We start from the raw sequence: 15,896 nt of genomic DNA on the forward strand, positions 1-15,896 counted from the left end.
TCTGCACAATATCCCATCCACTGGAAATAGAATACATATCTTTTTGTAGCTTTCTCTAAAACAGACTACAGCCTGGGTTACAAAGCAAGTCTTAGCAAATAAAAAGTACAAAAATCAAAATAATCTCTTCTGTCTTATTGGATCACAGTGGAACAGAACTAGAAATGAGTGCAAGAGAAATGACGAAAATACTTGGAGACTGACCAAGACACTCCAGAATGGCCACTGGGTCACTGAAGAAATCAGGGAAGACATTCTAAAACTTCTAGAATCATATGAAGAAAATACTAAAAGGAAAAGACCTCATATACTCATGGGCTGGGAGAATTAAAATAAAGTGGGTATCTCACCAAAAGAAAATCCACAGATTCAGTGCGATCCTGATCAAAGTCCTAGATAAATGCTGGGCAGTGGTGATGCACAACTTGTGGTCCCAGTACTCAGGAGGCAGAAGCAGGCAGATCTGTGTGAATTTACAGCCAGCCTGTTCTACACAGAGAGTTCCAGGAGGACAGCCAGGGCGGCACAAAGAAGCCCTGTCTCAAACAAACACAAGAAATCCCAGACATAATCTCTATAGAACTAGGAAAAAAATGCTAAAACTCATACGGAAGCCTAAGAGACCCTGTCTTGTTCCTCCCTCCCAGCAACACCCGGGCCTCTTTTCCTTTAATTACCATTGTTACATATAGGAATAAATAATTAAGTACAACCTGATGAGTACATTTAGTGTTTCTCGTATGTACATGTTTTTAGAGTGGACTACTTAATATTGGTTAACCAACTGACTGTCTCTCTCCTGGTAATCACTAATTGTCTCTAGCTCTTAATATAGGAGTGGGAGCCTGTGAGATTTCTCCTCTTCACACTGGCATGTCAACGGTATTGTCACTGTTCAACCATGTTGTTGAGAATTTATGGATGAAGCTCCTTTTTTTTCACACATAGAAGATAATCTCACAGCAGACAATCTGGTCCTCTGGGTTTTAGAGTCTTTCCACCTCCCTGTTCTTCAGTGTTCCCTGAGCTTTAGGTGTAGGGATTGTGTTGCAGATATATCAGTTGGGACTGGACACCCCTCAGTCAGTTGTTCTCTGCATTTTGGCCAGCTGTGGCATTCTGTGATTGTCTCTGCTGCAAAAAATAAGCTACTTTGATGAGGGGAGGGAGCTACATTTATCTGTGTGTAGGGAATAGGTTGCGGTGATATTTTGTTTATGATCTAACAAATAAAGCTTGCCTTAAGATCAGAGTGCAGAGCTAAAACACTAGTTAGTCATAGAGGCTAGGCAGTAGTGGTACACTCCTTTAATCCCAGCACTAGGGAGACAGAGGCAGATGGATCTCTGTGAGTTCAAGGCTGCCCTGGAGTACACAAGATTGAATTCTGTCTAACAGAGAAACAGAGCTCACAAAAAGGTGATTCTGGGACTTGGTATCCCATGTCTTTAATCACAGCACTAGGGAGATGGAGACAGAAGCGATATGGATGGATGGAGAGAGGAATATAAGGTGGAAGGAGACAGGATCTCAGGGGTAGTCTGGGGATTCGTAGGAATGGATGCAGCAGTCAGTCTGAGGATGCAGTCAGAGGATGCAGTCAGTCAGAGGATGCAGCATGAATACAGGATCGCCCCTTGGGTCCGAGCATTGGTAGAGGTAAGAACTCTAGTGACTGGCCACTCTGCTTCTCTGATCCTTCAGCTTTAACCCCTGATAACTGACTCGGAGATTTTATTATTAAGACCAAAGAGAATTCGTGATACGGTAAATATTTATAATGCAGTTAGAAATTACATTTGTGGGGTTGCAAATTTGTGCAGCCACTCTGGAAACAAGTGTGGGAAATTCTCAAAAAGCTAAGAATAAATCTACCATATGACCCAGCTATACCACCCCTTGTCATACGCCGAAAGGACTCAACAGACTCAACTCCACAGACACCTGCTCAGTGACTCTATTCTCAATAGCTGCGAAACAGAAACTTGAGTGTCCTTCAAGTGATGCAAGAATAATGAAAATTTGGTACCTAAATACAATAAAGAAAAAAATGAAATAATGAAATTTGAAGATAAATGGATGGAATGAAGTGAGGTAACACAGATCCAGAAAGCAAATCACGTATTTTCTCTTATTTGTCCTTCTTAGCACTGAATCTTTTTTTTTTTCTTTCAGTTTTTTGAGACAGGATGGCTGTTTTAGAACTCACTCTGTAGACCAGGCTGGACTCCAACTCACAGAGACCCACCTGACTGTCTCTGCCTCCTGAGTGATGGAATTAAAGGTATGCACCACCACCACCACCACCTGGCAACTTTGAATCTTTAAATGTGAGTACAACTTGGCATAACCAGACACCAGGAAACTGAAAAGAGACTATGATGACTGCGTGCTGTCTTAGTTTCTCCTCCTGTTGCTGCAATAAAATACCCCAACAAAAGCCATGGAGAAGGGTTTATTCTGGATCTCTATGAGTTCAAAGCCAGCCTGATCTACAGAGTGAGTACAGTCTATCCTGGTGGGGACGTCAGCTGTGCACACAAATTAATAGTTGAGAAAAGGGAGCAAGCAATGTGCGTGTGCTTTCTCAGCTTACCTTCTCCACTCTATACACTCCAGCGCCCCCTGCCCAGGGAGCAGGTCTTCCCTTTTCCTCCTCTCTCTTCTTATTTGTGTGTTGTCTGCATTGTGTTCTGTTTTTTGAGACAGGGTCTTACTATGTAGCTCTGACTGTCCTAGAATTCACGATGCAGACCAGGCTGACCTCGAACTTACCTGCCTCTGCCTCTGAGTGCTGGAATGGAAGGTATGAGCCATCATGCCTGGCTTAGGTCTTCCCATTTTATTTTTGGTTGTGAGCCTCACCTTTAGTGACTGAGCCATCTCTCCAGCCCAGGTTTTCCCACTTTAATGAACAGAATCAAGACACTTTCCCATGGCACGCTCTAACTTTTGCAAGTTGACATTTAATGCGGATGATCACAATCGCTAGCATGATAATTCAAAGCAGAAAAGACAACGCTGAAGGAATCACAATAGATGATCTCAAACTATATCACAGATCCCCCGTAACAAAAACTGCATGGTACAAAAACAAACATGTATACCAATTAGTGGAATAGAAAAGAGTAACCAGAAATAACTTCATATGACTACAGTCACTAATTTTCAACAAAGGTGTCAAAAAACGTATGATGGGAAGAAAACCAGCCTCTTCAACAAATGGTGCTAGCAAAACTGCATATCTTCTTGTCAAAGGTTGGACCTAGATCTATATCTCTTACCCTTCACAAAAATCAATCCAAAATATATTGAAGACCTTAACAGTACGACCTGATACCTTTAAGCTGCTAGAGGAATACACAGGGAAAAACATTTCAAGATATAGGCATAGGCAAGGACTTTCTAAGAAAAGGACTCTAATAGTACAAGAAATAAGTCCAAAAATTGACAAATGGATTACATAAAACTAAAATGTTTTTGCACCACAAAGGAAACAATAGCTATAGTAAAGAGACAATCACAGAATGGGCAAAAAAATTGGAGACTACATATCTGACAAGGAATTAATATATAATCTATACTGATTTGTTCTATGACCACTTGACGTGTGATAGAGTCATTTGAGAGGAGGGAACCTCAACTGAGAAAATGTTTCCATAGATCTGGCTGTATGCAAAGTTATACAGCGTCTTCTTAATAATTAGTAGGGGAGAGTCCAGCCCCTTTGGGTGGTGCTATCACTGGGCTGGTATTTCTAGATTCTAAGCGAGCCACGAGGAGCAAGCCAGTAAGTAGCAATCCTCCATGGCCTCCATCATCTTGGGCTACAGGATCCTGCCCTGCTTGAGTTCCTGCCTTGGTTCCCCTCAGTGGACAGTAACTCGGGATATGTAAGCCACATACAACTTTTCCTCCCCAGAGTACCTTTCAGTCATAGTGTCTCGTTACAGCAACAGTAACCCTGACTAAGACCTAGACTATATACAGAAAGTTTTAAACGAAGCACAAAAATCCCATTAATAAATGGGTTCATGAACTGAACACAGTTCTCAAAAGAGGAAACACAAATGGCCAATACTTGTCTGAAATGTGCCCAGCATCCTTAGTCCTCAGGGAGATGAAAATTACAACATTTCTGAGACTCCTGTCTCACCCCAGTCAGAATGACTACCATCAAGAAAAACAGCAAATATTGGTGAGGAAACAGGAAAAGAGGAGCCCTTATACACTGCTGGTGAGAATAGAAACTTGTTCGGCCACCGTGGGAATCAGTGTGGTGGTTTCTCAAAAAAAAAACAAAAACAAAAAAAAACAAAAAACCTAAAACAACTGTGTGACGTGTGACCCAGATGGAGCCTCCTGGGTAAATGCTCTGAGGACTCTGTTCAGCATACTACAGAAACACTTGCATTTAAGTTTTCTCCCTCCCCTTCAGAGGGAAGGTCCCGATTGCTTTCTGCACACTTGAGTCTGGGTGATACCCCTGCCTCTGCCCCCTGTCTTGTCTGAGTGCTGAGATTACAGGTGTGGGCCACTGCACCCAGTCTTTTGAAGTCCACTCTGGGGACTGAACTCGGGCCTCTGGGCTTGCACAGCAAGAGTTTTAGCCTGGAAGCCATCTTGCTGATCTGCAGGTGAGTTTTGAAGGAAAACTTAAAAGCACCCAATTGAGTACCTTCTGGATAATGCGTTATGAATTAAAAAGAATGTAAAGTACACAAAGCATTTTCTAGGTTGGACAATTTGTTAAAGTTAGGAAATTTACTTTAGTTGATCTGTTCCTTAAGAATAAAAGTGAAAGGTGGGGTGTGATGGCACATACCTTTAATCCCAGCACTTGAGAGGCAGAGGCAGGCAGATCTCTGTGAGTTCAAAGCCAGCCTGATCTATAGAGTGAGTACCAGGGCAGCCTCCAAAACAATACAGAGAAACCCTGTGTCGAAAAACCAACAAGAGAGAAGAGAGAGGGAGGGGAGGAAGGGAGGGAGGGAGAGAGAGAAAATGAATGAAAGAAAGAAAGAAAATAAATTTAATATTCTTTCTAAATCTGTCAGTTCCCTGGAACCCCAGTCCAGTAACAGGAGACAAGGCAGGGGCTGACATGCCATTAGCCTGAGCTGGAGTCTGGCTCTGAGAGTCTCAGCTGGAACTCCTGTTCTGAACACCTATGCTGGATGCGCATACATGGTTCCTTGGCCACCTTCCCCGTGCCCATCTGCTGGTGTGGCTGGCTGCCCATCCACGAGTTTTGGACTCCTGCCTTGGCGTGTAGGTGCCAGAAAAGTAACAGTCTCCTCCAGCAGCCTGTGCAGTCATGACAGAGAGAGAGAGAGAGAGAGAGAGAGAGAGAGAGAGAGAGAGAGAGAGAGAGAGAGAGAGAGAGAGAGAGAGTGGTCGTCGTCTTTCCCCCAACCCCCCTACCCTCCCCCCCATCGAGACACATATCCTCTGAACCTGGGCACTGTGTGTGCACCGGCCTCTATTGCAGCACCGTTTTCACCATATGCTCCTGACAGCAGTAGTGGAGGGCGGGGAGAAGATGAGAGATTTCCGCGATTTAAGTAGCAGTGATTTCCCTGGGGCAGCGGTGAAGGAAAGCTTTGCCAGTGACTGCAAGGTCATCTCCACCCTTGCAGAGGACTGATCCACAGGAGGCTGCACTCCCTGCTTTAAGTGACTCCAAGAATCAAACGGATGACTTTTTTCGTGAAAAAAAATTTGGGGTGAGGGCAGGGAGGGTTACAGGGGGTAAAATCCAGAACATTCTACACTCTAGCAAGTGCTTTACCCATGAGCTATGTGCATGCAGCCAGAGCCCCAATTCTTGTGAAAAATAGGTTTTCTGGAATTTAGAGAAACTAAGAGTGATCGAATAAACAAGATAAAACTCTATTCTACAGAGCCTGCTGAATTATTGTGTAGCTGCATCCCAAATATAAGGTCCTTGAATGTAGAGATTATCTATTTCCCATATTTCATTAAACCTACCAAATGCTAGAAGTGAGTAATGGAGTGCTAAGGCATATGGCTTTCTGTTTTGTTTTGAAACAGAGACTCAATACATTGCTCAGGCTGGCCCTAAATTCCTGGACTTAAGCAGTCATTTCAACCTCAGGCTCCCAAGTATCTGGGACCAAAGACCTGTTCCACTTGCAGCTCAAGTATAAGGTTTCAAGCTTCTGGAAAAGACAGTTTAGGGTCAAATTTCTCTGATGCTTCAAATGCAGGAGGAGAAGGGCTGGAATAGCACACATAGGAGGACGAAAAAGATCTTATAGCTTGATGATTTATTCTCTAGTTCGAAGAAAATAAGTTATGAAGCTCTTTATTCATTAATCTTGCAGAACTCCAGGAGATGGATAAAGTGTCTTTCTTTCATAAGGACAAAGGGTAAGTACAAGCGTCAGTGGAAACCGCAGACCCATTACAGTAGCTTGTGCATCTTTAAAAAGTACTTAAATAGCTATGGCTAACACGATCTAGAGGTTAGATTTCTTCTTCCCCTCCCCCTCCCCCCTTCCTCCCACAGTCTCATGCATCTCAGGCTGGCCTTGAACTATTTAGCTGAGGATGACTTTGAACTTCTGATCTTTCTGCCTCTACCTTCCAAGTGCTGGGACTACAGGGGTGCACTACCATACCAGGTTTATTTGGTGCAAAGGATGGAGCTCACAACATGCTAACACTCTATCTGAGCTACATCCTCAGCCACAATGTTGGTTTATTGTTGACAAATTATATGAATTATCTTTACTTTTATGACTAGTCTGGTAAGTCAGAACAAAAGAATAAACTTATTGTTTACCTTAAGCAATTAGAAAACATGTGCTTACTGGGCGGTAGTGGTGCACACCTTTAATCCCAGCACTTGGGAGGCAGAGGCAGGAGGATCTCTGTGAGTTTGAGCCCAGTTCAGTCTACAGAGTGAGTTCCAGGACAAGCACCAATAGCTGGTTACGGGACCTCAGACAGTAGCTGGTTGTATGAGAGAAGGACTAAGGGACTTAGCATGTGTGAGACTCTGAATACAATTCAGCACTGAGAAAGTCAGGGAGGGAGGGAGGGAGGGAAGGAGGAGTGAAGGAAGAGGAGGAAGAAGAAAGACAGGCAGGCAATGTAGCTCAGTAGGTAAAGGTGCCGCCGAGCATAATGACCCGAGTTTGAACCCTATATCACCCACAAGGTAAAAGGAATGACCAAACTCCCTTATGTTGTTTTCTGATTGCCACACATATGGTATTGTTTCCTCACACCTACACGGGAGGCAGAGACAGGAGGGTCTCTGTGAGTTCGAGGCCGGCCTGGTCTACAAGAGCTAGTTCCAGGACAGTCTCCAAAGCCACAGAGAAACATTGTCTTGAAAAAAAAAAACAGTAAATAAATAAATAACAAATGTGATTTTAAGGTTTTTTGAGAAAGAATGAACAGACATGAAGAAACATTTATTCTCTTTGAATCTTACTTTTTTTTCTCAGTAGAGTGGCAATGCTTGTCCTGGTGTCTTTAATGTGGTCACTATTGTAAACAACTCAACAACAAAAAAACTCCTTGTGAATTATATAGTACTGAAAAAAAAAACAAAACAGGAAACATTTTATACCTCTAGGGAAAAATCATTATATAACATTTCTGGGATGTTATATAATGTCTGGGAAATAGCTTTTTACTAACATTTTTTCCTTCAGTCCAGGGATGGAACCAAGGGCCTCCTACATGCTAGGCAAGCTTTCTTTCTTTTTAAAAAGACTTATTTACTTCAACAATGTGTATGTGTGTTTATCTGCATATGAGTACAGGCAAGCACTGGGGAGGTGAAGATAGCAGGATCCTTTAGCTCACTAAAAGATGAGCTCCAGGCCAATAAAAGATCTTACCTCAAAAAAGTTGGGTGACATTCCTGAGGATCAGACCTGGGGTTGTCCTCTGGCCTCCATATGTACATGCACACACATACACTCACATTTGCACACACTTATGCATAAACAAGTAAAAAGATAAATGAATAAATAATTTTTAAAAGGAAGAAAAACCACCACCATACCCCTATGTAAAACTCTATTAGGTAACATCCTAGCTTAGGAAGACACTAGGCACAGAGAAAATAAATGCCTTTCCTTAGTTTATGCAACCAGAAAGCAGAAGAGCCAGGGTTTGAACTGATGATTCAGCATACACTCTCTAGTGAAAGTCAACTAAACTCAGGAAGTATTTTCTGAATACCAAGGAGCAGGCACAATGTAGGATATTAGGGTGAAGCACAGCAGCTGCTCTTGAGCAGATTCTCCTTCCTGAGTGCACGCATCACACTTTGCTAATCAGAAATTATCAATGTTTATCTGTTCATTGTACATTATTTCTATCAGATACATACTATGTGCTGGCTATAAGTAAATGGGTGAATAAAAGTTACAAAACTCTCTACTTTTGTGTACCTTACATGTCAGTGAGGGAAGGCAGACACATAAATAAAACACTGGGTAAATAAATAAATAAAATAATGTACTTCAGAAGGTAAGAAGTGCTCAGGTCCAGTGTGGTGATATAACTGTAACCTTAGCCCATGGGTGAGCTAGGCAGAAGGGCCATGAATTAGATGTTACACAGCGAGACCTTTTATCTTAAAAAATAATCAAATAAGGGGGGAAGTAACATAAAAAACTGAAGAAAGAGCAAAGCTGAAGAGCACTGGGGAGGTGAGTGTTATAATTGTTAGTATTTAGGCATCTGTACTGACCTGCCTTTGGAGTTCTGACAGGATACATCCTCAGCTGCTACCACTAAGGGCACTGCCTGTGGCTATTCACTATATTCCCTTTTAAAAGGGCCCTGCCCACCTCCCATCCTTCTCTCTCCTCCCTCTTTCTCTCTCCCCCCTGCCTCCCTGCCTTTATAGCTCTCTTACCTCTCTCCCTCTGCTTCTGTCTCTGCAAGCCTGTCTCCACACTCCCATTTCCCATTTTACAATTCTTTTCCCTTAATAAAAAAAAAAAACCCTTTGCTTGAACGCTGTTGCATGGTGTATGTAAAACAAGCTATTTAAAATTAAAATAATAAAAAATTAAATTTGAATAAGAAATGTCCCCCATAGGCTCATTGATAAACCCTGGGTCCCCAGATAGTGGTGTTATTTTGGGAGTTTCTGCAAACTTGAGGCAGTAGGGATGAGTTGGGGGAACTTGTCACTGAGAGTCAGTCCTTGAGGTATCATTTCCCTGATCTCTTCCTATTTGCTTTCTTGACTTTTCATCTACTATAACTCAAACAACTTCTTCTCACACATGCTCCCACCACCATGAAGCCCATGGAGCCAGGTGGTGTGGACTGACACTTCTAAAGCCATAAGCCCCCAAAAATCTTGCCCTCTCTTGTTTATGTCAGGCATTCTCTTATTGTGACAAGAAAAGCTAATAAATACAGAAAGAGTTACAATCTAAAAAGATAGTGTCAGGGGGATGGCTCAGTAGGTAAAAGTGTTTGCTCCTTGTACTGGCTAGTTTTATGTCATCTTGACTCAAGTTAGATTCATCAGAGAAGAGGGAACCTCAATTGAGAATGCCTTCATAAGATCAGGCTGCAGGCAAGCCTGAGGGGGCATTTTCTTTTTTTTTTTTTTTGGTTTTTCGAGACAGGGTTTCTCTGTGGCTTTGGAGGCTGTCCTGGAACTCGCTTGGTAGTCCAGGCTGGTCTCGAACTCACAGAGATCCGCCTGCCTCTGCCTCCCGAGTGCCGGGATTAAAGGCGTACGCCACCAACGCCCGGCTTTTTGGGGGGGGGGGCATTTTCTTAATTAGTGATTGATGAAGGAGGTCCCAGCCCGTTGTGGATAGGGCCATTGCTGGGCTGGTGGTCCTGGATGCTCTAAGAAAGCAGACTGAGCAAGCCATGAGGAAGAAGCTTGTAGGCAGCACCCCTTCATGGCCTCTGCATTGACTCCTGCTTCCTGATTCCTGCCCCATTTGAGCTCCTGCCCTGACTTCCCTCAATGATGGACTGTTACCTGGAGGTGTAAGCTGAACTAGACCCTACTTTCCCAAGTTGCTTTGGTCATGGTGCTTCATCACAGCAGAAACCCTAAGACAGTCTGAAAGCAGAGTTTAATCCCTGATTCACACAGAAAGTCAAATGTGGTGCAGAGCATCTATAATCCCAGTACTCCTACAGTGAAACCAGAGATAGACCAGATAGCTAAGAATATTCAGTGCAACAGCAGTAGTAAAAGATGTGCCTCAACAAAGCAGAAAGCAAGGACCAACCCTTGAAAGATGTTCTCTGTCCTCCACATGCATAAACACACACACACACACACACACACACACACACACACACAAGTCAATTGAAGATTGACTGACAAGGGGACAAGTGACTTTGAACCTAGGACTTGATGCTCTGTGCATGTGTGGAGAAAGTATTCTTTTTGTTGTTGTTGACTTTCATTTTTGTTTTTTCTGAGACAAGGTTTCTCTGTATAGCCCTGGCTGTCCTGGAACATGATTTGTAGGCCAAGCTGGCCTTGAATTCAGAGATCCACCTTCTACTAGCTCCTGAGTGTAGAATTAAAGGTGTGTACCACTACATCCATCTTAGAAAGAACTGAGAGAGGTAAAGATCTTGAGGCACATTTGCTGGTTTGAGAGTATGGTGGTTGGAAATACAGAAAACAAGCCAGGTGACTAGAGCAAAGACAGTGTCCAGACTAGGATGATCAAGAAGAGTGCTGAATGAATTTAAAAGCTTTGACTCTCTGCAGAATGAGAACATTCTGGGGGAGGCTGAGCTGAGGAGATTTTAAAAGGCACATCCTGACTGTTATAGTCCAAATAGACATGAGATGAGTGGGTTGGGGAAGAAGGGAAACCAGTCAGGAGATGTAGAAATCAGGGGAGAGCCACATGTACCATGATAGAGGTGGTTGAGGATTTGAAAGCAAAACCAGTAAGATTCATACAGTTTGGTTAGAGATATGGGAGGGAAAAGAGAAAGCCATGAGTTACATTGATTTTTTCCCCAGAGCTTTTTAGAAGGATCTCCTAGGATTACCAGTTGTTGAGATGTAGAAGGCTGTGGGAGTCACAGTTTTTATTTAAGTGAAAATTCAGAAGTTCTGTTCAGAATACATTAAGTCTGATACCTAGTAGATGTTCATAGGGTAATGTCCAAGGCAGGAGGGTATGTAAGACTGAAGTTCAAGCAAGGAATGTCAGGTGAGATGGGAAGTTGGGACTTGTCAACATAAAGACATTTCTTAAAGCACAGGGATTACATGACAACAACACAAGAAAGAAGCAGACACCAAGACTAAGCTCTGGGTGCATCGACAGTAGAGTTCAGCAAGAAAGGGAGATCATGAGAACATAGGAGGGAAACACGGGGACCCCACTGTTGCTCTTGGAAGAGTCTTAGTTATGTTCTCCATGATATGTGACAAATTACCCAACAGAAACAGCTAAGGGGAAAAAGGTTTAGCTTGTCTCATGGTTTCACAGGGTGTAATCCATGGTCTTGTGGCTCTGTGTATCTGAGGAGACAGCATGATGGCAGTGAAAGTGTGTGATGAGGCCAATTACTTACTTCATGGCTAACCAGGAAGCAGAGAATAAGACAGGAAGCAGCCAAGGTTATTATGTCCTCACAAGCCTGACCCCAGTGACCTACTTCCTTCAGCTCCTAAGCCTCTACAACTTCCTAAAATAGGGCCACCATCTGGAGACCAAGCATTGAGATGATGGACCATCGATGATATTACAGCTTCTGACTATAGTGAAGATCTTGTGTTGCTTTTAAGCTGGAACAATCACTCCCCCGAGGTAATACTGCACTTGTTTATCACAGGCTTGGTCTGGCCTATAAAGAGGTAGTCTTTTTACAATCTAGAGCCCACCCAGTACCTTGTCTGGGTGTTATTAAATATTTAGATAATCAGTTGCAGAACTAATTGACCTTTGGGTGATATCTTTATAGCCCATTCTATAATGTCAAGTGTTTTGTCTTTTAATGATTTTTAAAAATGTTGCTTTTGAGTATGCAAATTAAAGTCTCAGCCCAATTAATTAGATATTGATGATTTGTTAAGTAAATATGCTTGAGGAGAAAGTGCACTTGGTCAGTTTCAATGAGGAGCGGGCTAGTCCTTGGGGTTACAGGAGGTCTTTAACGCAGGAATAATGGCCACCAAGGGAAATGTTGGTGAATGATAAGAGTTGTCGGCTCTCTTTGCATTGAGGTTTTCCAGCTAATTGACCTCATTACTTGCCACATTAAAGGAGATTAAGTGTGTCAACACTCTCTGCATTATAGAAGATTTGCAGCAAAAGTATGGCCAACCTTGTCCAAGTGCAGTTTCCAGGGAACAATATGGGAAAAGTGGTGAAAGGAAAAGAGGAAGGATAGGGAGAGCTTCAGCACCAGGGCTGCCTATGGAGAGAGGCTTGGGAGTCACAGCATCAGGACCACCTATGGACAGGAGCTTGGGAGTCACAGCATCAGGACCACCTATGGACAGGGGCTTGGGAGTCACAGCATCAGGACCACCTATGGACGGGGGCTTGGGAGTCACAGCATCAGGACCACCTATGGACGGGGGCTTGGGAGTCACAGCATCAGGACCACCTATGGACGGGGGCTTGGGAGGCACAGAATCAGGACCACCTATGGACAGGAGCTTGGGAGTCACAGTATCAGGACCACCTTTGGACAGGGGCTTGGGAGTCACAGCATCAGGACCACCTATGGACGGGGGCTTGGGAGGCACAGAATCAGGACCACCTATGGACAGGAGCTTGGGAGTCACAGTATCAGGACCACCTTTGGACAGGGGCTTGGGAGTCACAACATCAGGACCACCTATGGACAGGAGCTTGGGAGTCACAGCATCAGGACCACCTATGGACAGGGACTTGGGAGTAACAGCATCAGGACTGCCTATGGACAAGGCCTTGGGGTCACAGCATCAGGACAGAGGCTTGGGAGGCACAAATGAGAGTCCAGAAGTTGGGCAAAGTCACACCAAGTTTTCAGTCCTTCAGGTTTACCCTCTTCTAGACAAATTGCATTGTTCCTGCTCCACCCCACACCATGGTAACATTACGACATACATAATGCTATCTTCCCTGAGAAATTCTTGCATTTTATTAGCTGGAATATTCCAGCTAAGGAGCCATTCCAGCTGGTTTAAGCAGAGAACACAAAGGTCTTTCTTATTAGCAACCAGACACCAATTGTGGCCAACATTGCTGTTGCCCCCACCTGTAGGGAAAAACCATTGTAGGGAGAGACTTAGGCACCTGCGCTGCTGACCATGCCCATTTTGGGCATGACTACAGGTGCCTAGGTCTCTCCCTACACCCACCCCCCACCAGCCCAAATCTTTTCTCTCCATTTTCCCCCTATGGAAAGCCCTGATTTTTGCTCAGATAACTGAAGAAATTTTGTTTTGCATGGGCTCTCTTACCATCCCTTCTGGCAATGTACTAGTTTTGAGATTTGTAAAAAAGAAACCCAAGCCAACCATGTACCTGAAAGAAGATGCCATACCTGTGTGAGTCACCATGGTAAGATCTGCTTTACTGTTAGTAGCACTTGTAAAAATACCCAATGTAATAAAAATTTCTAATGCATCATCCTTAGCTCTTCTGTTATCTTACAAGCTCCATGAACACATGAATCAGATTATGATTATGTTTGACTGCCTTATATCAAGCATTTTGCAAGCAAAAGGCAGTCCATCTATATGCATGAATGTATGCATGTGTATATGTATGTATGTATGTATTTTATCTGACTTGTGCAAGCAATTTCTTCCTACCATTTTTTGGATTTCACTTTCCTTGAAAGGTGGTCTTATTTCCTAATTTTAATTTTTTTAGGTGACAATACATTTAATTTGAGCAAAGATAATAAAGAGAATGGAATTTTTTTTTTTGGTTTTACGAGACAGGGTTTCTCTGAATTGTTTTGGAGGCTATCGGTCCAGCCTGGCCTGGAACTCACAGAGATCCGCCTGCCTCTGCCTCCCGAGTGCTGGGATTAAAGGCGTGCGCCACCACCGCCTGGCAAGAGAATGGAATTTGAGAAGTGGAACTTAAGAGTTCTGGTTTCGTTTTGTTTTTCCTTACTGTCACCGTTTTACCAATTGTCTTTGCCAATGAGAGGCTCGTAATTTCTTAGTCAATTACATTTTCGTTAAAGTCACTGGAGAAAGTTTCTTTTAAAATGTGCTGTCATGGCCTGGGGAGATAGCTCAGTAGTTAAGAGTGCTTACTGCACAAACAAGCATGAGGACCTGAGTTCAAATCCCCAGCATCCACAGAAAAACTGGTGTGTGCTCCTGTAATCCAGGGAGCTAGGTTGTCGAGACAGGAAGACTGCGGGGGCTTGCTGATTAGCCAGCTGTAGTGATATTTTGTTTATGATCTAACAAATAAAGCTTGTCTGGAGATCAGAGGGCAAAACTAGCCACACTAGTTAACCATATTGGCCAGGCAGTGGTGGCACACGCTTTTAATCCCAGCACTCGGAAGACAGAGGCAGACAGATCTCTGTTAGTTCAAGGCCACCCTGAGCTACACGAAATTGATACAGTCTAAAAGAGAAACAGAGCTCACACAAAGGTGATCTCAGCACTTGGATCCCACACCTTAATCCCAGCACTAGAGAGGAATACAAGGCAGGAGGAGATGAGAGAGAGATGCAGCCTGAGGAGTCAGTCTGAGGACAGGATGCCCCTTTGGTCAGAGCATTGGTGGAGGTAAGAACTCTCTAGTGACTGGCTGCTTTGCTTCTCTGATCTTTCAGCTCCCCCTCCTCCCATCCAATATCTGACTCTGGGTTTTTATGATTAAGATCAACTAGAATTCTAGTTACAGCCAGATCAACTGGAAAACAGTATTCCAGATTCAGTGAGAGACTCTGTCTCTAGGGAAACAAGTGTCCACCCTATGTTCTCCTCTGGCCTCTGAACAAGTGTATGTGGGCATATGCACCTGAACACACACACACACACACACACACACTAAAATATACACATATACAATTTTTCAAGGTCAGACTGTGAAGAGCCTATCTCAAACAAAATAAAAATGCATTTTAAGGAGCCTTCTTTTTGTCAATGGAGAATATGTTCCAGATTTAATATAACTTGTTTGTTTTTGAGACAGGCTCCCAGGTAGCCTAGGCTGGCCTTGAAATCCTGAACCTTCTGCTTCTACCTCCCAAGTGCTGGAACAATAGGGGTAAGCTACTATGGCCTGGTAGATTTAATATGATATATGTCAACTATATACAAAGTGTTATGACATATTTATCTGACTCTGTTCTCACATGTAAATGGAATACTAGAAGGATAAATAAGAAGCTAACTCTTTATTTCTGTGCTATAGAATTGGACCTGAGGTATAAAAGGAACTCCTAAGTACTTTACTTCTATGGACATGAACTTCTCACAATGTACTTTTACTGATTTTATATAGGGAGGGGAATCTTTAAAGAAATAATGAACCTCTGTGGAAATGAACAATAGTACTTCCCTAGCCACTCTGTTCCAGAGTCTGTAGTTGGCTTCAGACAGTCTGAATTCTGCTGCCTTGTTTTCTTGGGAATTCCTCCCTCTGTCCAAATGTGCCTCCCTCCCTAGTAGGACCAGCACTAGGAATTCCACCAACTCCCTCCATGGTTACTTATCATTCTCTTCTTCCAGACACGAATACATTTTGCTCAAAACCTCTTGCTGAAGTAGCCTCTTAACTGCTGGTTTAAAGTTAATCCTCCTGGGCTGGAGAGATGGCTCAGAGGTTAACAGCACTAGCTGTTCTTCCAGAGAACCAGGGTTCAATTCCCAGCACCCACATGATGGCTCACAACTGTCTTTAACTCCAGTTCCAGCAAATCTGGCACCCTCA

Source organism: Mesocricetus auratus, unplaced genomic scaffold, assembly GCF_017639785.1.
Source record: "Mesocricetus auratus isolate SY011 unplaced genomic scaffold, BCM_Maur_2.0 Super-Scaffold_100013, whole genome shotgun sequence".
NCBI lineage: Eukaryota > Metazoa > Chordata > Mammalia > Rodentia > Cricetidae > Mesocricetus > Mesocricetus auratus.